Raw genomic sequence first — 24,223 nt, 5'->3', positions numbered from 1 at the left:
TATATATACATATATATATATATATATATATATATTATAAAACAGACATTTATTTGAAAGAAATGTTATAGTAATTTAGTAATTTCAAATAGTAATTTGAATAATATACTATAATATAATATAATATAATATAATATAATATACAATATGCACTGCAGAACAATAAACACTGAATAAACTGTCCAGAAGGGGCCAATAATGATAATAATATATCCAATATATATAATATGTATCATGCATCACACACACACACATACATATATATATATATATATAATCCAGTAATAATAATAATAATAATAATCTAGGCCTATTCAGAGATATTTTGTTTCGATATAAACAGAAAGGCTTAGTGGAAATGATAGTAGGAGTGTCTGAGTAGAAATTCTCACATTTATGAAACAATAAACACAATTATACGTTTTACACCCCAATGACTATAATCACCTGAAATTCGCTCACTCTTACTGTTATATAGCTCATCATTTAGCTGATGCTTTTATCCAGATAACACCTATTACAGGATAAATCCCCCTGGAGCAACCTTGGGATAAGTGCCTTGGGTTAAGTGACCAATGGTAGCTTATGGATCAGGTTTGAACTCTAGATCTGCTACGCTACATTTCTGTAACTGCTCTTGTTACATATTTCATACGCCAAACTATTTTCTCCAAGCAGTTTCATAGTTCCTAGCAGGTTTACAATATTCAGTTCGTGCCAAGCTTCCATAATTACTATCTTCCAAACGTACACAACCAGACAAAGAAAATATACACCGAATGCTACCATGTTTGCAATTCTTCAGCTGTACGGACACACACCACCTTCTCTCTCTAAACACTGCTAACTACAAAACGGTACAATGTTTAGCTAACAAAGAGAAGAGGAGGAAGCATTTTATATTAAAACATGATTGTACACATATGTTTTCTGGTTGCTTTCTTTGTGATCGCTGCCATGATTCAGAATGTTTCCACAAAACAATGTCCTGTGACAGTTCAGAAGACCCAAACAGACGACACTGCAGAACAACTGAGTGTGAGTCACTGAAGAAACATAACAAACAATTCGTCCAGAGGGGTCGGCGTTGATCATTGCCAACGCCAAGCTGACTTGTGAAACTTAGAGACTGTTATGGGTAGAAATCAAAGGCTTGTCACCAAGTGTGTTTATGCAAGAGCTGCCTGTGCTCTAGTCAATCATGCAGGAGTGTTTTTCAGGCTCAAACATGAGATCTTATGAAAACCAGCTGAGGGAAACAAGAACGTTGACACAAAGGGAGCGATTCAGTGAAAATTCACCAAGGAGCTGCACCAGATTAGGTTTAGGTTCCTTAATGATCCTAAGAAGAGTTTTTTTAATGTTTGATGGCTGATAATTGTATAATGAAAGGAAAGAAAGACAGACGGGCAACATCTTCTCTACTGACTGTAATAAATGCCTCATAACTTTGCATGAACCTTTAAACTCTGCAATTAAACCAACTCACGAAATTCTTTCCTAGTTCCTCTAAGGGCCTGATCCAGGACAGTGTGGTGAAGCGTGATGTTGAGGAATGTATTGATTCTGGGTAAATAGCACTGTCAGAGTAACTGTTTGTTTCTATTTGGTGGTTTACTCAGGCCAAACATACTGGCCTCTGCAATGGGCAGAATTGCAGCGAGACCCAATAAGACCCGACCAGTGCTGAATTGTGGGTACTGAGCTGCATAATAGATGGGGACTGTGCCCATAAATTCTCAAAGAGCCAGTAAAAATGTCTTCAAATACCACCAGTTTAAAGACTAACTGAGGATATGTGTGCATGTGTGTGTGTGTATAATATTAGGTATCTGTTCACATAATGTGATGTGGTTTTTAAAACTGCATCCAGCCTTGTTGATTCATTAAAACGAAGAAAGAAAAATAGAATGTAACAAAGGATTGTTGTTACAGTGGATTAGACTGGAGGGAAATTATGCATGAAAAAATGTTACTGAAAGAAAGCAGAATACAGCTTGTCTGACGCCTGTTAACCATTGAATGACTAAAAAGTACGCAATGCTAAAAACACTGCTGAAGAATACACTTTTTATCCATCCTGATAGTAAAAAAAAAAAAAATCACACACAAAACCTTTTTTTTTTCTCAGAAATCAAAAGGAATAAAACAACATGGCAGTGTTACACAACACAATGAATCATAATAAATTGTTTGAGTAAAGGATTCGAATGACTCACTAATAAAGTGATTCACTCATCTAATCTGTAATTTGTTGCCACCTACAGGTTCATGAATGTTACCTGTTCAATTATAATATAATATAATATAATATAATTCATATTTTTCATTCTCTACTATCTGCCTTTCACAGGTAAGTTTATTTAATTTAAAGATATTTAATTTAAAGTTATGTGTAGCCAATTTGAAGATATATGTGTGAAACAATCAACCCTTCTGAAACATTTTTCTACTTTTACCAATTAGGTGTCGCAGCGTTTGGCCTTTCCCCTATGTATTCTATTACAGCGACTCCTTCGCCAAATCACAAAATCCACAATCAAGAGTTCTGGATAGCTCTGGGAGTTGAGAGACAGGTCTAACATTCCCAAACTTGTGATGAAAAGAAATTGCATTATTTCCTTTATACTCGTTTTAAGGGGATGAACGAGCAGATAAAGTGATGACAACAATAAGAGGGATAGAGAGAGACAAATTAGATAGAAAAAGGCCTCAGAGACAAATGAGGAAATATCTTCCGCAGAGAAACAAGACATTGAGTGTTTTTTGCAAAAACAGATTAAAACCATAACTATAGTATAAGAATAGAACACAACGAGAAAGATGATGCGGCTCTAATCATCACGTCCATTAAGATCTACAGTATCAACCTACTCTTGAACCCTGAAAAGCAACCAACCCATTCAATTTCAAACACAATCAGTAACTGTATAAACAGCACTGAACAATGAGTCTTAATTGGCTGTGACATCATATTTCCCCCTTTAGAGGGGTTACATGCTGACAGGAGGCTGAGCAGAATCTCAGAATCTCATAAGTATAGCCATGAACACACACTATCAAGACTCCAATGCATAATAATAATAATCATAATAATAATGATAATTCGATAAAAACCTCACCATTCTGAATATCTTTCATATCTAAATGAAGACTGGACATCAGAATCCCCACCGCCTGAGAACGTTTGTTACTCAGCAGCTTGACAACCTGAGAGAGAGAGAGAGAGAAGCCATATTTTGTTACTGTTATAAAACAGCAGCCACTTTATACTATAAAAAAGATTCCACAATTATTTCAACACAAAAGTTTACCCTGAATATTATTGCTGGTGACAAAAATGCATAAACACAGTATTTCATCTGGCTGCCCTCATAAATTTAATAGCATGCAGAGGTACTTTGGCCTAATAAGGAAGCCAAAAACAAAGCCAAAGTATGAGTATTTATGACTGTTTCCTCATATGGTATTATGGAGAGGTCTTCGTCTCTCATTCTTTCATGCATAGCATCCACATATATCAAAATAACTTTACTTTCTCCAGTTTCTGGCTCTGCCAAAGAGCACCACAGTAATATAAAGATGACAGACCTGTCTAGTCAAATTAAACCGAGTTAGATTTTGACACTTTCCGACGGCCCCTTCAAATCAGGCATTTTCAAATAAGTCTGAGTTGTGTGTGGATGCATGGGATACCTCACATAATCTGTCTTTTCATACTGCAAAAATAATTTTTTTTTCCTTTTTTAATAAAAAAAAAAGTAAAAAATTTGAAATAAAAATACAAGATATTAAAGGGGTCATATGATGCTTTTTTAAAGATCATTATTTTGTGTATTTGGTGTATCAGAATATGTTGACATGCTTTAATGTTCAAAAAACATATTATTTTTCAAATACTGTACATTATTGTAGGTCCTCTATGCCCCGCCTCTCTTCCCCTCCAAAGAGAAAGGAAAACTTGAAATCGCATCATATGACCCCTTTAAGTCTGTCCATTAACACATACACATTGAGTGCCATCGCAAACATATCGTCTTTCATGACCGCCTGTTAACAACACTCTAATTCTGATTGTTGGAAAGAATTTGGAGCCATGAAAACCTAAGTCAGGCCACACTTGAAAGCATGAGATGGCGGCCTATAGTGTGATCATCAAAAAGCCGCTGGATCTCATTATCTCACACGGGGCTCACGACCACTAAATACAGCGCGACTGCAGAGTGCTGTGCTACGTTAATTATGTGGGAAACACACTCATGCCTGTGATGAGCTGGATCTCAAACCAGATGCTTACCGACCAATGAGAATTGATTCCATACTCTAGCACCGTTTCGGTGGGAAGCGTGGATGTCACTGTATGAGGGAGGATGGCGGTTCGGCGGTTGTACAGTAACTACCAGCTAAAGGACCAGATAACCACTGCCAAAGCAATAGGTCGTAAAATGAACATGATTCATAAAATTAACATGATTATGTGGGTTCAAATGGAGCTTCAGGCAGTTGTTTTTAATTTATACATCTATTTCACGTTAATTATAAGGGCATTTGATTACATTAGCACTTTAATTTTGACTGATATGTGCAAACTGTAAGCCTAAAGCAACTGTTCTGTGAATAATGCTGAATAGATTATCTAATGCACACACACCCACCCTCTCTTTCTCTTACACACACACACATATAAAGTGTGGCACGACCACACTAGGCTGACTGGAGTCGCTGGGTTGGCTGGTGGTTTGAGGGTTGTGGGTTTTAACTCAATACAGACCCCCCCCCCGCAATTCCTCATATCTTACAGACCAGAGAGAGAAAGAGAGAGGGAGCAAACAGAAAACTTTCAAAAGTCTTAGAATTTCTCAATATTTACATGGTAAAACATCCAGCTTGTTATTTATCCTATTTGTAGACAATACCACTGTGTATTTTCAAAACGTGTTCATATTAAAACTTTTTTTCCTCCAGAGGTTGGTATTGCCATGGTACATGTTTGAAAAAAAAACATGGTATTACCATGGTAAATATCTGGAGAAAAATAAACATGGTATTATGATGGTAGACATACATATTTTTACTGTACATATAATACTGTTCAAAGTCTGGAGTCTATAATATTTTTAAGTCTCTTATGTTTACAATTTAAAATAACTGTTTATTTTATCTGTAAATATTTAAATTAATTTATTCCTGTGAAATTTCAGCAGCCATTACTCCAATTTTCAGTGTCATGTGATCCTTCAGAAATTATTCTAATATGCTGATTTGTTGCTCAAGAAATATTTATTATTATTATTATTATTAATGTTAAAAACAGTTACGCTGCTAAATATTTCTGTGGAAACGGTGATACTTTTTTTCAGAATTATTTGATGAATAAAAGGTTTAAAAGAACAGCATTTACTTGAACATCAATATCTTTCATTTAACTTTTGGTAAAATTAATGCATCCTTCCTGAACTAAAGTATTCAATTCTTTAAAAAGAAATTACAAATCTCAAACTTATATTAAACTATAAACTATATACTGATATATATATATATATATATATGTTTCTGTACTAAGCACATCCTTCATGGAAATGATCTTTTACCACATAACATAATTCATAGTTGAAGAACACAGCTGCAAGACAATTAAATTTGTGTGATGCAGTTTGTAATCTGCTTGTTGTGTAGCTGTGGGTTGGTATCAGAAATCTGTTTGACTTCAGACGAAGGAACCACAAAACTCTCACCAGTGACTAATTGTCACACCACTACCAGAGAGGAAGAGAGAGAGCGAGATTAGCTGAAAAAGGGTCCCACCCAAAAAATGTCCTGGGCCCAGTGTTTTTAATCAGTGGGAGTGTAGAAAAGTCCTCTTACCTGTTTGGCCTTCGATTTCGTTATGGTATCTGAGATAGGTTTCTTCTTTTCCTTGACTGTGCTTTTGGCAAACAGCTCCACAAATTCGTCAAAGTCTACTGATGGCTCTTGAACCTTTTCCCACACCAGGGCACTTTTGGCATCCCTATGAGCGAGGGAAATAAAAATATCAGTTTGCCTTATCATATGTGTGATCATAATCAAGCCTTGGCTGTATTTAAATAAGGTGAAACACAAGCATTCAATATACACATTGCAAAAACATGTAGCATTCAATCAACGAGGCATGTGATTACTTTTTGGCAAGTAGCTGAATCCGTGTCCAGTAGAGAGGTTTCATGGGCCTTGGAGGCTCGATGACAGCCTTCAGGGGGACGGAGTCCTGAGTCATGCCAGGCGGCACCAATCCCATGAAGGGTGGAGGGGGAGCCAAGGGTGGTGGGGGCCTAAAACCAGGTGGAGGAGGTGGCGGTGCGGGTCCACAGCCAGGAGGTGGATGAAGAGGGGGTGGAGGTCCACAGCCAGGAAGTGGAGTTGGAGGGGGTGGAGCCATGCCCACAGGTGCAAGCGGTGGAACAATACCTGGGAGAGGAGGTGGTGGAGGGGGCAGATCCATACCTGGGAGTTGAGCTGGAAGGGGTGGAGCCATACATATGAGTGGAGGTTGTGGAGGGGAAGAGGCTGTACCTGAGAGTGGCGAATGGAGCGGGGCCATATCTGAAAGTGGAGGTGGAGGGGGTGGAGTCGTACCTGGGAAAGGTAGATGGAGCGGAGTCATATCTGGGAGTGGAGGTGGAGGTATTGATGCATCTGGTTTTGAAGGTGTCGGTAAACCTGAAAAAACAGGAAACTGTTTTCTTTGGCAGCTACAGGTATTGGGTAATCCCACTGGTGAAGTGGTGGTGTCACTTAATTTGGGAGTCTGTGATTGGTCTGATAAAGGCACTGGAAATTTAAAGGCTTCCTCGACAGGCGAGGTCTGAATGGCTTTCACGTGGTGCAAAGCTCTTTGTTCATTTAGTTTAGTCTGTTTGAGGGTTTGATTAAAACCAACCACCTCTCGATCCCTCTTTCCAAACTTTGTTCCATCCAAAACGTTATTGTCTTTTTCCATAACTGATATTTTCACAAGCAATTCTTCAATTGTTCGCTCTAGCTCCTGAATTGAAATGGAAGTCCCTTCCGGAACGATTCCAGATTGCCCGGTGGATCCATCCTGTGGAGAGCAGGATACAGAAAAGAGAGACTTCACATCTTTAAAAAGAAACAGCAGCATGGAATGAAAAACACAGACACCTCCAGTCACATGCGATCGTACTAGAATGAGTTAGTGCCTTGTTTAAGCGGATGTTAGTTTCTCCTTAAAAACCCCGTTTTCTGAGGAATGGTATGAGTGAGTGTATGTTTGTGAGTAAGGGGCCGTGTTTCTTAATAACACAGACCAGGCACGCATGTGGCGTCCCACAAGTCAATAAAAGCACTTTGGCTGATCGGGAAAACGTAGCGGCGCTTCCTGGATGAAGGGAAGAGAGCGAACCCAGGGAAATGAATGAACCACCACAGCCAGCGTGTAAAAATCAGCACACAACACACAAGGGATGCACTTGGTGAACACACAAACATGGTGATAAACACACACACATAACATACAGAGACGATCTTCGTCACGCACACATAAAATCTGGCAGCGAGGGTCAAGGAAGTCCAACAAGTCTAGACTCCAGAACTTTTCTCTGAGGACTCCTAAAAGGCGAGCCGTAGAGTCTCTGGGAATGAAGAAGGAAGAGTTTGTGCCTTTCTATTACACAGCTTCAAAGAGCTTGTGTGGGTCTGTGTGAAGGGCTGGCGGGGGGGGCAGAGAACATATCACACACATGGAGTCTGGTTACATGTTGGGCCCTATCAGACTGACATGGGTTTGAGGGGGATGCTTTCATTCACAAAACCCTCTTCCACAGCCAGTGAGGTTTGGAACATTTTGGCTCCAGACCTCCAGGCCTCAGGAATTCTAGAGTCATTAGTAGCCAGAGAAGTTCCTTCATGCGATTTGATATGGTCACATGTGTACCAGGGCATAATATATGTTAAGTATTACAAGTATGACTGTAAAAAAAGACATATTCTGAAAAAAATTTTAATAAAAAATCATCACAAGAACTAGAGGGTAGTAAAGCCAGTTCCATTTGCGAAGGAATCTGAATTCCGAATCATATTAAAGAACATTCCTACTAGAAACATGAGGAATAAGCTGTAATATAAGGTGTTGCGTGTGTGCTTTGAACATTGGAATACAAGCGGTCATTTATCATCTCAGAATTCAAACATGGTGGATCTTAAAATGCAATGGCAGGCACAGCGTCTGCTGGACAGATGTTTAAATCAGGATAAGATGCTGTTAGGATGCTGTTTAGAGAGGGTCTCATAGCAACGCTAAAGAGACGTATGGCTTGTGAGGTGGTAAAATACTTTCTTAGCAATGTTATGGAAAATGATTTAAAACTAGCTAAGTGTTTACATTCACTAACATACACATTCAGGGACGATAGAGAAAAGCAAAGGCATGTTTGATTACACACAGGTCTTACAAAAATGTACTCTGGTACAGCAATGAAATGATATGGTAGTACCATGGTAGTTAACATGGTAGTGAATCATTACAATATTCATACACCAAGGTTTTCACATTGTACTCCATGGTACTTCAAATAATAACATGCTTTTATCATATTACATGTCCAAAAAACATGGTAGTACCATGCCACCATGTCCAACAAACATCATAATACCTTATAAATGTCCAAAAACATTGTATTACCATGGTAATTTTGTCAGTTTTTTTTTTTTTAAATAACATTTATTCACATTTTTGGTTACCCTTATAAAAAGTACAGAGGTGGTAACATGGCACATTTATGTTATTGGATCAGATTGTAATACCAAGGTATTTTGGTATATACCATATTCATACACTATATTTTTAACGTGGTACTCCAAGATACTTTAAACAAATACCGTGATTTTATCATATCACACTTCCAAAAACAAAATAGTAACATGCTACCATGTTCAAAAATATAATACCATCGAAATGTCTAAATCATGGTACTAGCATGGGAAGTTTTGGAACTTATTGTTACCCATATAAAAGGTATTAGGGTGTTGCCATGGTACAGTGATGATATAGTATTAGATAGTAATACTAGGGTACTTTGAAATCAACAATGCTGAAATTGATGTACCATGGTATTTACATAGTACTTCATGATAATACCAAGATGTTTAGTAAGTAGGATAATACTAACTTTGGACATAGTACCATTACAACACCATGTTTTTCTAAATGTAACATAGCAGTTCCATGGTTTTCTTTGAATTACCACATGGCAATCATTCAGTATCATGGTATATAACAAATATCATAATAATGGCAATAATGGCAGCACAATTCTTTCTCTGGGCATATAAAACCATATTTGTTCACATTCTCGCACCTGTGCATCGGTGGGGGTCAGACTCGGAGGCCACATTGTTTGGAGCCGCCCAGGTGTTCTGATCTCATTCTGTCCCATCGGAGCCCAGGTATACAGCTGATCCTTCTGTATGTGTGAAAGAAACAGAGAGCTGGCATTAAAACAGCTGATTATGGCAAAAAAAAAAATTAAATGGCATACAAGAACCTAAAATTAGCCTTCTGTTCCTGGGGCTGCTTTTCTGATTAGACAGCAAGAAAAATGTACAATTCTGTGGCAGCGCTGTGTGAAGGTCGACCTCTGCTGGCGGACTGAAAGAACTACAACACCACTGACCATAGCAGAGAGAATACATGGCATTTGTCTTGCAGACACTGCCAGCATGTTCACACATACATATTGAAAAGCTGTTCTCGAGGCTGTCCATTCACATCAGTGGGGGTTTGCGTAAGCACGCAGTGAGCCTGTCATTCGGTCAAGACGTGCTGCAGTGTTGCACTGCATGACTGTACAACATTTAAAGGTAAACCTTACAAGCTGGATATAACAGGTTTGCCTGTTATACAATACACATTGTCCTGGTTAATACATTATTGCAAATGAACAAAAATGACTATTTATGTACATGTGTGTACATGTAATATGCAAAAGTGTGTATGTCTGAGTGCAACTTATCTGTATATGTGTGTTTATACAGTGTGTTATACAGTATTTACATATACTGTGTTTTTGACTCAACCTGTCAATCATCAGTATGCCCCTATTCAAAACAACAACTCATGCCCTGACACACAAACATGGTTACAGGCTAATAAACATGCATTTATTACATCATACCTGTATGTTTGTGACAAATAGTTGACCAAAATGATTAAATCTGTCTCTAGACAACAGTCAGATAGTCGGCAGGGTTGAATATTGGCAATAATGCTGCCATTATGCTGTCCTCTTGAAATCGCCACCAGTGAAATCACAATATTAAGTCATGCTCTGCCATCTACCAGCACAATAGGGTTATTGTGAAGTTATTTCAGTCACTGAGCAGCAGTGTGTGTTAAAGGGATAGTTCACCCAGAATTGAAGATTCTGTCATCATTTACTCACAAATGATGTCTTTTGAAACCTGTCTGAATGTCCAAGCTGCTCTTTGCCATACAATGAAACTGAACGGTAATTGCAAGATTTAAATTAAACTTAAATTGTAGTCTGTCCCTCACACAAAGATATCGTATGACTTCAAAAGACTTGGAATAAAGTGGACAGGTTAAATAGACTATTTTAATGATGGCTTTATTGTGCTGTTTGTTCTTTTTTAAGCTTGATAGCCCCGGTTACCATCAACTTTCATTATATTGAAGAAAGCAGCATGAACATTTTGCAAACCTTCAGTTTTTGTGTTCCACAGAAGAAATAAAGTAATATGAATTTGGAACAGTATATGAATAATGACAGATTTTTCATTTTTTCATTAACTTTAATATAAACAGCTCTAAATGGAGCAGTTTCAGCTGGAGCTCAATTGTGATCCACTTGGATTGTGTGTCTTGAGAGTATTTCACCATAACGTAATTGAAAAGGTGTACAACATGCCAGAACAAAACAGATCATAAAATATTGAAATGGGTTCCATTATGTGGAACAGGAGAAATTAAAACATGATGAACGCTGATTAGATGAGGGTCAAGAGAAACACTTGTCTGAACAGATTCAGAGAAATAAAATTGCTCTAGGATAAGAATACTAAAATAAAAAGTGGTGATTAAACTAATTACCAGAATAGTGTGTTTGTGAATTTAAGAGTCTTTGGAATAATACTTTTGAATAGAATTATATTTTTACTTCATTCAAATTTTGTGAACGATGCTTAATGAGAAATATATATATATATATATATGTTCCCTTCCGAGGGAACTTCGAATTGCGTCCTCTAGGGGTCGCTATGGTTTAATAATAATATTTTTATTCCATTTAAAAAGTATGGTACATTTTCATGGTTCAGCACTGTTTTTACCAGCACTATCTTAGGTCCCTTCCGAGGGAACTTCGAACTGCGTCCTCTAGGGGTCGCTATGGGGAACGCCTTCGGCGAGACCGGTGTCTGAAGCATACATCTAAACACGACAATGATATTGGCCGGCGACGGCCTATGACGTCATTACCAGCGCGACCACAGTATGAAAGGGTGCCGGGAGTACACGTCATCCTCTTCTTCGTCTTCAAGGACTGTTTGTTTGAAGTGCATACTGGTAAGAACGCGGTTCTTTTTGTTACTAATATGGCGAGCACTAGCACTAGCAAGGCGTTTAAGAAGTGTGTGGATCCGTGTCCGCGTTATTTTACACCCGATGACACACACAATCTTTGTGTCGTTTGTTGGGGCGAGGAGCACACGTGTGACGTCCTCGAGGGGGCAGCATGCGTTCATTGTGAGCTTTTTCCCATGAGAAAGCTCCGCTCTCGTTTGGCCCTCTTTTCGAGGAAAGAGGGACAGCCATCGGTTCCTCTGGGCTCAGGACCTGCCGCTGCTGAGGCACGGAGGAAACTGAGCTCATGGGGTTCACAGGTGGACTTGGCCGATGAATTGAAGAAGGGGCTTTCCCTTACTCGTTCGTCAGTCACGGACGAGAGTGAGCTGCTGGAGGACGACGCTATTTCTCTGACGTCATCTGATCCAGCAGCTAGTGCTCTGCTGGCTCCCAGCCAGGAAGAGCATGAGGTGTTAGATGAGGACGAGGAAGTTGAGACTGAGTCCTCTCAAACCTGCGTATGAGGAGCTGCTTGAAGTTATGGAACGCGCCACGGCAAGGCTTGACTTGCCGTGGAAGCGGACTAAGAGGGTGGTGTCTCGCGGCCGGCTCGATGAGCACCATCTTTCTGATCATAACCCTCCAGCTCAGGTGAGCCTTCCATTTCTTCCTGATCTTCATGTGGAGATCGAGAAGACTTGGAAAAATCCGTTCTCTTCACGTATCCACAGATTTCAGCAGACTAGTTATGCCAACATCGAAGGGATGCGTGAAAGCGGATATGAGAGGGTGTCTCCCATTGAAGAGCCGCCAGCCTGCTATCTCGCTATGGGAGAAACATCTTCTCTCAGGGCTCTCTCCTTGCCATCCAGAGCCCTTCAAATATCATCTCGTCTGAATGGCAAGGCTTACGCAGCAGCAGGTCAGGCTGCGGCTTCATTGCTTACCATGGCAATTTTGCAAGCCTACCAGGCCGACCTGCTGAAAGACCTGGATAAAGATCAGGGTCTTTCCCCTGATGAAGTGGCTGAGCTGCGCCGCACTACAGATCTCGCTCTCCGTGCCACCAAGCAGACCGCTACTGCCATAGGCAGATCTATGGCGGCTATGGGGGTAACGGAGAAACATCTGTGGGTGAACCTGGCTGACATCGGGACGAAAGAGAGGGGCTTTCACCTTGATGCGCCGGTTTCTCCTTGTGAACTTTTCGGCACTTCCGTTGAGACGTTTGTCGAGAAGTTTAAGGAGGCGAAGGCACGTTCAGCTGCTTTCAAGTCCTTCATTCCACGAAGGCCCAGGTCTCAGCCCGAACAAAGGGGTCCTGGCCCGTCTTGGTCTAAGGACCAAAGACAGGTCCAGAAGGCTAGTGTCGCGACTGCGGGCAGGTCTAGAAGACGGCGCGAGTCGAGGGCTCAGAGGCAAGACCTGAGGGAGGTAATCCAGACGAGGCGTTCCCAACACTCTCGTCCGGATCAGGACAAACCTCCCTCTTAGGGTATTTACATCTACCCTCGTCTTCCTCTCCTAATTCCCCTGTTAACCCTTTCTTCCCCTAATCAGGGTCAAGAACCTCCATGCACCGGTATTACCTATGATGTTCCGGTTAGTTTCTATGTCTAAAAAACATAGAACTACCTACTGAAGGTCTGGAAGAGACAGGCGCGGGAGCCATGGTGGGTGAGTATGATCCATGTCTTCTTTTACGGTTGCTAGTTGTATAATTATCTGACTAGCTTTTTAATGCAGCGCCTCCTGTCCTGTGTTGTTGCAACATCTCAGTCTCTGCTGAGATTCCTTTTCTAACATGTATGTTATACTATTTTCGTTCCTAGATGGAAGCATTTCTTTCGTCTTCCAGCAAGCTTCGCTGAGGATGCATCACTTATGCTGACTGGCAGGATCCTGACGGCCTGTCAATCCCGTGCTGGCTGGACTCCGACTCCGAGTCGTTAGGTTTCCCCGAGAAGCCTCCTTGGTCATCATGTCCCCAGTATGGCGCTGCAACCTCAGGACCTGCGGGCCTTTTTTCTCCCAGGTTGAGCTCATTTTGGAGGCACTGTCTCCTGTTATGCTCCCTGGGCTGCTCGGTCTTGCCCTGAGGGGCCTCATTAGACCTGAGCTTGGGTTGAGCCTGAGGGCTTGCCTCAGCCTGAGGGCCGGGAGTGCCACTCTCGTAATTCCAACAGGTGATCACACCAAGTAGCTAGGCCTTTTTTGTGGCTTCCTTGGTCAATCATTTCTATGGTGAGGAGCCTGCAGCTCTCCCTATTGGAGCATTTAAGTCTCTATCTGCGTTCTGAGCATGGTGCTCCCCTCACTGCGGGAGGGTCATTCCAACCTGAATGGAACGTTTGTTTCTCCTCTGCGGAGAGTAGAGAATCTTGCTCCTGGGTTAGTACCGCCCTTTCTGACTTTGCGAGTCTCTCATATTGAGAGCTGGGCCTTCTGCCCCTCTAGTGCTCTAGGCGGAGCCTTCAGGTTGTTAGGCCTCTTGGTCTCCCTGCTGGGCTGCCTTCTTTGGTTGAGCCAGTATGCTCCCCCCGAATACCGCTCCCTATGTAGTGTCTGAGTTCTCCTCTTGTCTGATGAGTGAGTTCTCCACTTTCTGGAGTTCCCTGGAGCAGCTGTGTTTGAGGCCTATGTTCTTCAGGGCTCTATGGAGTAGCATATCAGGAGTGAGCTCCTGGAGCTTTGTTGAGTAGCTAGCAGGTCGTTAGGCTTTCTGCCTCCCTGTTAATCTACTCTTGGAAGATGATTAGACTCTTTTCGCCTCCCTGTTTTTGCTGCTTTTATGGTTGAGCCTGGCAGTGCTTCCTTCTTTCGAGGGTCGCTTATGAGCACATTGCTCCCAATTGAGTGTCTGTGTGTCTCTCCCACTCCCGGGAGCTGGGTGAGTTCTCCGCTTAGAGCCTAGTCTATTCATTTTACGTTAAGTGCACACGCTAGTTCTCTGTGCACTTCTTTAAATTCCATAATCATGGTAGGTGTGCCCGCTGGGCCTTTGAGCACCTTTCTACAATCCTTTATGGTAAGGGTGACGCGATGCTGCCTCATCCCCTTTCTCCGAGTTGATTCAGGCCCCGGATCCTTACTTGGGCCTCACTCTATCTCTGATAATACTGGTATGGTTGAGCTTGGTAGTGCTCCCCTTTCCCGGGGAAAAAAAGGAGGGTTTTTTATAGGGCTGTCATCGTTAACACGTTAACGCATGCGATAAATTTTACAATCCTTAACGCGCTAAAATAATTTTACGCAAAATTACTGAAGCACAATTTCTATTCTAACCCTTTAACCCAATTTTGCTACTCTGCTTGCGATTAGATCATTTTAAGCTGCTAAACTAAGCTGCTAAACTCCGGGAAAGTTTTCAGTCCAATGATTCAGGAAGCAAATGCATTCAAACAATCCGTCCAAAACAGTGCTAATATAAAGGAAACCAGGCTGATTACATCAAAGCGTTGCGTTTTAAGTTAATTATTCATTCCAGTGTTTCACTTTAAAACACGAGCTCTGTCATATTCTGTGATTGTCTCTGAAGAGCGCGAGCCCTCACACGTTGTGCTGTGTGAAGTACAAACTGAACGGATTGTCAACACATCCCACCGCTGTATGGCCAAATGAGACGCGACTGGATAACCAGTATCGCTAGTAAAGTTTTGATGGATGAAGAATGCAATCAAGGTAAAGACGATTGCGGTGGCGTACAGGAGTCGTACAGTACAGTAAGCACGCGTGAGTCCGTTATAATAATGCGTGTATGAGTGCTCTTGACGCACTGATCGCACATTGTATTTATGCACAGGCACAGACATTTCCGTACATTCACGTTGTTTCCACACACATTCACGATAATGTTTTGATTTGTCATGTTTATGTTGCTGTGTTTAGTTATACGGAATGGATCCGTGTACTGTAGTAGATATATGCAGTCAGCAGGTGGTTGGTTTAGGTTTTTTTTGGCATCTCCATGTGGTCCTGTTTGGTATCGCAACTTGGCTTCTCTAAAATGTAAAAAAGCTCTTTGTTTTTGCACTGTACACATACTATAAAATTCTGATTTTTTTTCTTTCATATGTGCCTATATGGGCTCCTTATATCATTTGGTTCTTTGGTGTCTTTTTGGAGTTTCTAAGTGTCCTTTTTTGGAAAGACATCTAAGTTTATCTTGAAAAAAGCTTGCAGAAAATATAGATTTTTGAGAATCACCCTTCAATCTTTTGGTTTACTTTGCTGGCTATAGCAAATGATGACAAAATAAACATTTGAAACAAGATAAATGGTCTATGCTTAATTTCATGAAGTGTGCGATTAATCACAGAAAAAGGATGTGATTAATCAGATAAAAAATTTTAATCGATTGACAGCCCTAGTTTTTTTACGTGTGACAGGCCAGGATATGGGTTTGTCAGCCCTGATATTCAGCCTTATCCCCTTAGAAGAATCCTTTTTATTTTTGATTCCAGGCCTTGAGCTTTGCCCTGGGCTTTATACAAGCCAGCCCTTACAGATAAGTTTGGTGCACAGTTCAGGCCTTTGGCTGTAGGGGGTTATGTCACTGACAGCCGTCAAACGTCCTAGGGGCAGCGCCTTTGACTTGGTTGAGTTGGTACTTGGTGCTTGCCTTGGTATTGACATGCACTCCCCTCAGCATGGCAGCGTGGGTATTCCATTCCCCATAGCGACCCCTAGAGGATGCAGTTCGAAGTTCCCTCGGAAGGGAACGTCTCAGGTTACGTTTGTAACCATGGTTCACTGAAAAGGGAACGAGACACTGCGTCTTCTAGTCTCCTCGCCATGCTTCGGACGTAAGCTGCAGACGAAGAAGCGGATGACGTGTTCTCCCGGCACCCTTTTATACTGTGGTCATGCTGGTAATGACGTCATAGGCTGTCCCCGGCCAATATCATTGTCGTGTTTAGATGTATGCTTCAGACACCGGTCTCGCCGAAGGCGTTCCCCATAGCGACCCCTAAAGGACGCAGTGTCTCGTTCCCTTCTCAGGGAACCATGGTTACATACGTAATCTGAGACGTTCCTTCTGCAGATAATTATTAATACAAAACCACCTCATTTACATTCTCATTTACACAATAAAATGAAGAGGTCTAATTTCCACTGCCATTAAGAAACATTAAGATTTATTTGGCTGCCAGCCTGACAGGCCTGAATAGCTTGAGTCAAACACTGAAGACAATGATATTGTTTCTGCTCACAGACTTATTGTAACTAAAGAGATTCCAATTACATATAGATAAGTGACAACAAGATATAGAAAATATTTTTAAAAATATATAGGAATAAAATACACAAATAGATATTTGGATAGAAACAGATAATGAATCTGATATTTGCTACATACAGAGATGAACACAAAGATGAAGCAGCAACAGAGGGCATGCGACCCATCTTACGTAACGTAGTGTGTGTATGTGTGTGATGACATAGAAAGGGGGAAGGGCAAGGCGCAGAAGCAGTGTTAAATGTTTATCTGTTCACAAATCTGCTTTGGCTGGCGAAGCAAAAGAGAAAGAGTCCTTCTATTCAGGTCACATCAGGTGGCCAAGGACAAAAACATGAAAACATTGTTGCATGTTTTAGCAGAACACTCTAACATTACAACATGCCTTGTTTGTTATAGCAGAATAAATCTTTCCCTCAGTCTCCATCTCAAAATCTCACTATTTTCTCATGCATGAGATACATAATGTGCATCTCTTCCTCGGTCTCAAACAAAGGCACAAAGTTACTCAGCTGAGCTCATCTCACATCTGCTCGGGCAGAATCAACTCTGTGGGTTGTTCAACGAAGTGATATAAAATGTGTGAAATCTGGCACGTTTTAGTAACACTCATCAACAGCTTTTTCTTTTCTTCCTCACGCAATTTAGTGCTGAGCTCAAAGACGAAACCTGCGCTGAATGATATATGGATTCAAATTTTCAGCATTATAACCAGGAATGATACATCTGCATGTCTGCTAGAGAATTGTATGTTCATTCATACAGACTAATTTATTTTGAAACCTAAACAAACATTTCAAATTGAATTTAGTCAGTTTCAACAATTGGAAAACTCATTGGTCTAAAAAGACATCTGGTACATTTGAAAACTGCATTTCAATGTGGTTTATGTTTCATAACAGAAAGTTCAAGATCCCATGACTGGCGTCATCTCATGCAAACTTCAGCATGTTATCTGGAATCTTAAGGGTAACCAAACAGTTGCTGGTAGCCATTAACTTCCAAAGCCAATGGCTACCAGCAAATGTTTGGTTACCAGCATTCTTAAAAACGTCTTCTTTCATGTTCAACAGAAGAACGAAATTCATATTGGTTCGGAACAAAATGAGGATGAGTAAATGATGACAGAATGATCATTTTTGGGTGAACTATCCCTATATAAGATAATTTAGTGTCCAAAACTAAAATTTCTCAGATGCTTTAATAAAAAAATAGGATTTTGTGAAATTGTGCATGATAAAATATGAAAAGGTGTCCTTATAAAGCGAGAGACAAGAATTGGATGGTCATACATTGAAAATGGGCTTATCTGTAACATCACTTCCTGTGGGTGGTTCCCTGATGCAGTCACTGAATGGCTGTAAAATCCCCAAAGCAAGAATACGGGAACAGAATCTCTCAACATCCTGTGCAGCACTGTCATCTTCAGAACAACCCCACTGTACAAAGCATCTCTCAAACAGAGAGAGACCTGTAAGAGAGTGAAATTGAACGGATTCAAACTCAAAGCAATATAGAAGGTGAAAATACAATGCATTTGTATGTGACTGCTAAGGTCTTCTGTGTTACAGTATGTATTAAATCCATTTTTTTGTCACTGACCCTGACTGAGTGATGCTTTGATCCAGAAAACAAATGAAGTGGAAATTGAGGAGCTTTTGTCTTCATAATTAATTTCACATCTGAATCAAGTAGAGGCTTTTCATCTGGTAAACTGATGCATATGTGAGTGCACGTTTCTATAAGGAATATTTCTCCACCCCAAACACGAACTACTCTTGAACAACTTCTTTCTCATTTATCAACTCGACACAAATTCAATAGCTCATCCTGGAGTCTTCCATCAAGGCCTGGTAAATATGCTGATTTCTGTGTAATATCAATAATAAAAAAAACTCTCTTTCTACAAAACATGACTCTCATTTTACTGTTACATACTCTGTCATGTACTGTCTGAATTTGGGTGTAAAATGACTGATAAATACCTTGATGCTTGCTCAGCTCTTAGCTCTCTCAGATTTTTATCACTTGACCTAGAAATAAAGTTAGCAGCCTGATAATGCTTTCAGGAATAACAAGTTGTTGAATTTTTAGTTTCAAATCTTAAAGGTTCAAGTAAATGGGTGCACTATATAAAAACAGCACGCAAATAGCTTGATGCGAATCAATATGTTGAGGTGTCAGTTTATACAGGAAGTTGTTTGTAATACACAGCAACTTTAGTGTTAATCAAAAACAACTACTATATAGCTACATGTACTATTATTTTAGTATAATATGCAGAGCACAAATGTGCCTTTGAGTTTCCAAGACATTTAACCTTTGGCTGAATAAGCATTTGATGCTTCAGTGTCTTCAAGGCTTTGTAAACACATTCAGATATGGATGCAATCTTTTTGTATCTATGCAGGATGTTAAAACAGTACAAAATTAAAAAGTAGCTACCCCCCAATAGTGTCTATATTGCTGCTTTTTAAAAAATCTTTTTATATTCCTTTGTATCTGATTTGTCCTGCTGTAACCTTCATTGTCAAGAGCGGTCACTATGCATAAAACACTTAAAAAAAGTGTGTGTACTTTTATATGAGTGTGTGTTTGAGTGACTTCCTGTGGCACTCTGACTCAATGAGGCAGAAGCCAGAGCTTTATAACCAGTAGCTAACATGCATCTGTGTGTGTTTCTTTGTGTGTATGTGTGTAGTATGCATATCTGAGAGTCAGATTTTAAGTTTTTTGACTGCTCACTGAACCTTGAGGGAAGTGAACCAGAATAAAGAACAATAAAAGAAGAAAAGGGATTTGTCACATCTTGGCAACCAACTCTTATGACATGGAATTACACATCTTAAACTTTCATGGAATCAGTCTTTTGAAAATACAAACTTCTGTGATTTTGCCAAGTATGTGTCACCAAGATAGGTTCCAGTATCTTTTTTGTTGGTCTGGACATCAGGTCTCTTTGACTATGAGTGTGAACACTGATATCAAATCAATCAAAACACACACTGACTTACCTGAAAACACATTTGGAAAGGCGGATGATGTTTGTCTGGATCTGAGGGTCTGGAAGCCACAATCAAAAAGCTCTGATTGACCATGCATGGCTTCACACCATTCATCATGGCAGCCCACCGGACCTGCAATGCTACAGGACCGTTGTCTCTGTGCTCTCCAGCTTCCTGCTCTGTATGACCCCTGACCTGAGCCTAACTCTAAGCCGACCCTACGAGGACACATAGGGCTTGGGGAAGGAGTGGTCAATGGAGATATTATGGGCAAAGTGAGCTGTCTGGTGGTTGTTTTGACATAAGAAGTGTGTATTGTTGGATAAGGTTTAACCCCAAGGTTTGCACTGGAAGCTCTACGTGGTTGTGACCCCGAGCCTAAAAAGTTCTCAGATGACCACTGTGTAATGGATGCAGCACTGCTTTTCCTTCTCTGTTGGTTGGAATACTCTCGTTCTACCACTTCTACACCACTATCACCCTCTACGTTCAGCTCTACGCTACTAATGCTCTTCTGTGGGACAAAAATGACACGGCTGATTTTGGACGTTGAGCTGGTCTGATTTCCTGAATTGAGACCAACTTCTAGGCTTTGAGTCAGGCTATTGCTACCATAATGACAGTCTTCAAGAGGAGACAATAGAGATTAACTCTCCAGGATCTCCTCGGCACTCTCATAGGAGGTGGATGTTGCTGTAGTATTCTGAAAACTATTGTTACTGGTTGATTTGGTAACAGCTATGGTATCCTGGACACTACTTGTATCAGTGATATTATCCTGAATGCTATAGTCAGTCACTTTGCCACCTGATTCTACCTTTAGTGCTGTTGAAATCACCCCTTCTACTGTATCCCCACTACATTTAAGATTTTGTTCTTTGCTGTCAAATGCAGATACACTTTCATCCTTCTCTGGTTCACCCATACAAGCAAGGCTACTACTAGTAAGACTCCGAGTGACCTTAGTCTGGCCTCCGGACCCTACTTGTCCTTCCCTGTCCGCAGCACTACAGTTTTGCCCCTCAAAAACTCCCTCCATCTGCTGCTGTTGTCTGATAGTCCTCTGGATATCTGACAGCAGATCTTGAGTCTCGGTGGCTGAGTGGTAGCTGTAGAGGTCTGTATCTGACCCTGATCCCTCAGTCTCTCTCTCAGCATCGTCTTCTGTCATGTCCAGGGTTGACTGCCTGCTTTCGGCCATGAGTTGCTTACTGTCAGGCTTGAGTCCCTCCAGCTCATCACCCGATATTCCACCATTGCTGCTGCCGTTAGCATCCATGCTCTTAATCCTAATCCCACCGTCCAGTACATCCTCTTTGGACAATCCTTTCCGGGAGAGGCCCTTTCTGATATGGATGTTGGAAAATACAGAACCTTTGGAACTCTCTGATTTGGATTTATTTTTGCCTGAGTCACCTGACAATTTACTTTGTTTAATCTTCTTGAGATGTTCATGGTCTCGGTCCTCAGTGCTTGCCCCATTGCCAGCACCTTCCACTCCTGTCGTGACAGTGGGCTTCTTCTGCTTGGCCTCCTGGTTTCCCATGTTCTTCAGAAGGCGAACACCTTTAGCGATCAAGCCATGCTGGGAATGTGTGTGATAGAACTGACTTTCTCGTTCTCTGTGCTGCTCTCTCTTCTCTCCTCTCTCCCTCTCTGCGCTCCCTTGCACTTTCTCCACCTCCCTCTCTAATCCCTCTCTCTCTCTCTTCACCGCGGACAGCAGCTGCTGTGATGATGCAGGCTGTGACGCCGTAGCCGAGGACTGTCTGAGAGACAGCTCCCCCTGCCTCCCAATCTCTTTCACTTTCTCTTGCTCATCTGTTTGCCCCACCAGGTCGCATAATGGGCTGCTGGAAGAGCAGACCAAATGAGCATGTGCAGTGTGGCCCTGCGAGGGTGAGGACAGCTGTTGCTTCTGATGTAATTCTGATTGTTGTTGCTGGCGTAATAACCGTTGCTGCTGTCTTCTGATGAGATTTGTCAGGCTGCTCTTCCTCCGTTCTTTCACTCTCTCTCTGAAGGGAGAGGAGTGGAAACTCTCTCGCAGGACAGGTAACTGCATCTCTATCGTATGAATGGTTTGCATCTTGATTCTTGCTATACTGACCTGAGAGGAGGACACAAATTGATCATAACAGAGTTAAATAAAGAACAGAATTGAGAGCAGAATTATTTTACATTACATATATTATTGCATCACACCCCAAAAAGTAACTAAACAACATTTGTGTTGGCCTCTTGAATTAGGCTATTGATTTAAGGAACAGTCGTCATTTTGTACGCACTCCACTCCAAACTTCATTTCAATATTTGATTTAGTTTATTAAACGTAAACATTTTGTTTCCTATTCCCTGCCGCTATATGGTGATGCATACGTAACTAAAACCCGACAGGTGGACAACATCCCAAAAACATTTAATAAATACAAACATAAATGTACACATAATACAAATAATAATAATAAACAAATGTAAATCATGACAAATAAATGGTTGCAACAACATTCGTTTTTATGGACAGCAAGAAGTTATTTACATTGTCTGTTTGTTTTGCATTAGGAAAGTAAATTAAGTAAATTGTTACTTGCTACTTCCAAACAGAACATTAAGTACTGGTTATAAATCACCACTCAGAACACTGGTCAATCCTTGCTTTACATGAACAAAATCAACATAAATGTGGAAATGAAAGTAATATAAATTTAGATGTGATTGAATCATTTAATTTCAAAACCTCATACATTTAGCATTTATTTTATATGATAAAAAAATACGATTATTTTGTATCCCTTTTCTATCCAATCCATGTAATTGTGCACATGGACTATCTGAAAATAGCACAGGAATTTCATAAGAGTGTGAGAGTATGTATGTGTGTGTGTGTGTGTGTGTGTGTGTGTGTGTGTGTGTGTGTGTGTGATGGACACCGTGTGCCAACGCAGCATCATGTGAGCTTACTGATCTCAAAAACTGTGGCCAGCAGGCCTGAAATCAGAGTTATCCTCCAGCCTTGTGGCATCAGACACATCCCCGTGAGCTTTCAACAGATTTATACAATATTCATTTTAATCCAGTACACAGACATCTATGCCTACAGAAATGTGACTTTTTATATCAATAAAATATTAATACTAAACAAAATTACAGAAATCATAGAGTTAAGTCCATGGAAGGGCAGAAAATGTCAAAATAACTAGAAAATATTGCTGCATTAATTTAGTAAAAACGTCAGCATGATCTTCACTACAAATGAAATGTTTTGCTCAAGGCATGAAACTGTTGCTGTCTTGTCACATCTATTCCTCACATCATTTACTGCTATATGATTAATCTAGTCTAGAAGGTCACTGCTAATCCGAATTGATCTGACCTGGATCAAGAATGACCAGGAGACCTGTCTAACAAGACAGAAATGCATACAGAGAGAAGTACGAAAAGAAAACACATACTTGCCTGGATGAAGTCTCTAGTAAACTGAGGGAACAAGTAAGTGTTTGTGATATTTGCTGGGCTGCTCCTCTTCCTCGATCACATGAATACGGTCATCACATGGCTTCTCTTCCTGTTACATGTCGCCAGTAGCAATTGATGCATCTACTTTCATAAACACAGTGTTAGGGCTTTATGACTTGACTTAAAGGTCCCATATTGTCAAAACTGAAATTTGCTGTCTTTTTTCATGATAACCGAGGTCTAGGTGCTATGCAACTACCATATAAGTTTCAAAACAGTCAGTCCACAGTAAAATTCACACAGCCTGCTTAAAGTAGCTGTGATTTTTCATGAACCGTTGTGACTGCGTTTAACCACAGCTGTCGTCGGTTTTTTGTCTGGCAGTGGCAGCAGATATGCAATCAAATTTCTAATTTGAGGCTGTATTACGTCGATTCTGGCACCCAACATCACAACAAGATATTTTAAGCTCCTTATGTAGCCGAATCTGCGCTGGTTTGAATGGGCCACCTCCAGTTTCCCCTTTTCTCCAAATAGGTATATCTGCAGACTGCATTTTTGACGATCGTTTCTGTCCAGTCTGCTCGTTTTATCGCGTTTAACCACAGCTGTCGTCGGTTTTTCATCTGGCAGTGGCAGCAGATATGCGCTCAAATTTCTAATTTGAGGGTGTATTATGTCGATTCTGGCACCCAACATCACAACAAGATATTTTAAGTTCCTTATGTAGCCGAATCTGCGCTGGTTTGAATGGGCCACCTCCAGTTTCCCCTTTTCTCCAAATAGGTATATCTGCAGACTGTAGATCTCCAAAATGGGGCGTGAACTCCAAAAGTGGGCAGAACCTCCAAAATGGGGCGGGGTCTCTTCGCGCAAAGACTTTCACCATTGGCTCTGGCTCCAGCCAATTGTTATTGACTTACATTTCAAAATAAAACTTTA

At 40.8% G+C, this 24,223-nt stretch overlaps 1 pseudogene; it reads right to left on the bottom strand.

The window, feature by feature from the left end:
* Positions 1-21,914, bottom strand: part of LOC107671098 (formin-2-like) — a 36,156-nt pseudogene extending 14,242 nt beyond the window's left edge.
* Between the last annotated feature and the right edge of the window lie 2,309 nt (positions 21,915-24,223).

This window comes from Sinocyclocheilus anshuiensis, unplaced genomic scaffold (assembly GCF_001515605.1).
Source record: "Sinocyclocheilus anshuiensis isolate Anshui unplaced genomic scaffold, SAMN03320099.WGS_v1.1 scaffold861, whole genome shotgun sequence".
In the NCBI taxonomy this organism is placed as follows: Eukaryota; Metazoa; Chordata; class Actinopteri; order Cypriniformes; family Cyprinidae; genus Sinocyclocheilus; species Sinocyclocheilus anshuiensis.
This window is presented reverse-complemented; position numbering and strand designations above follow the sequence as displayed.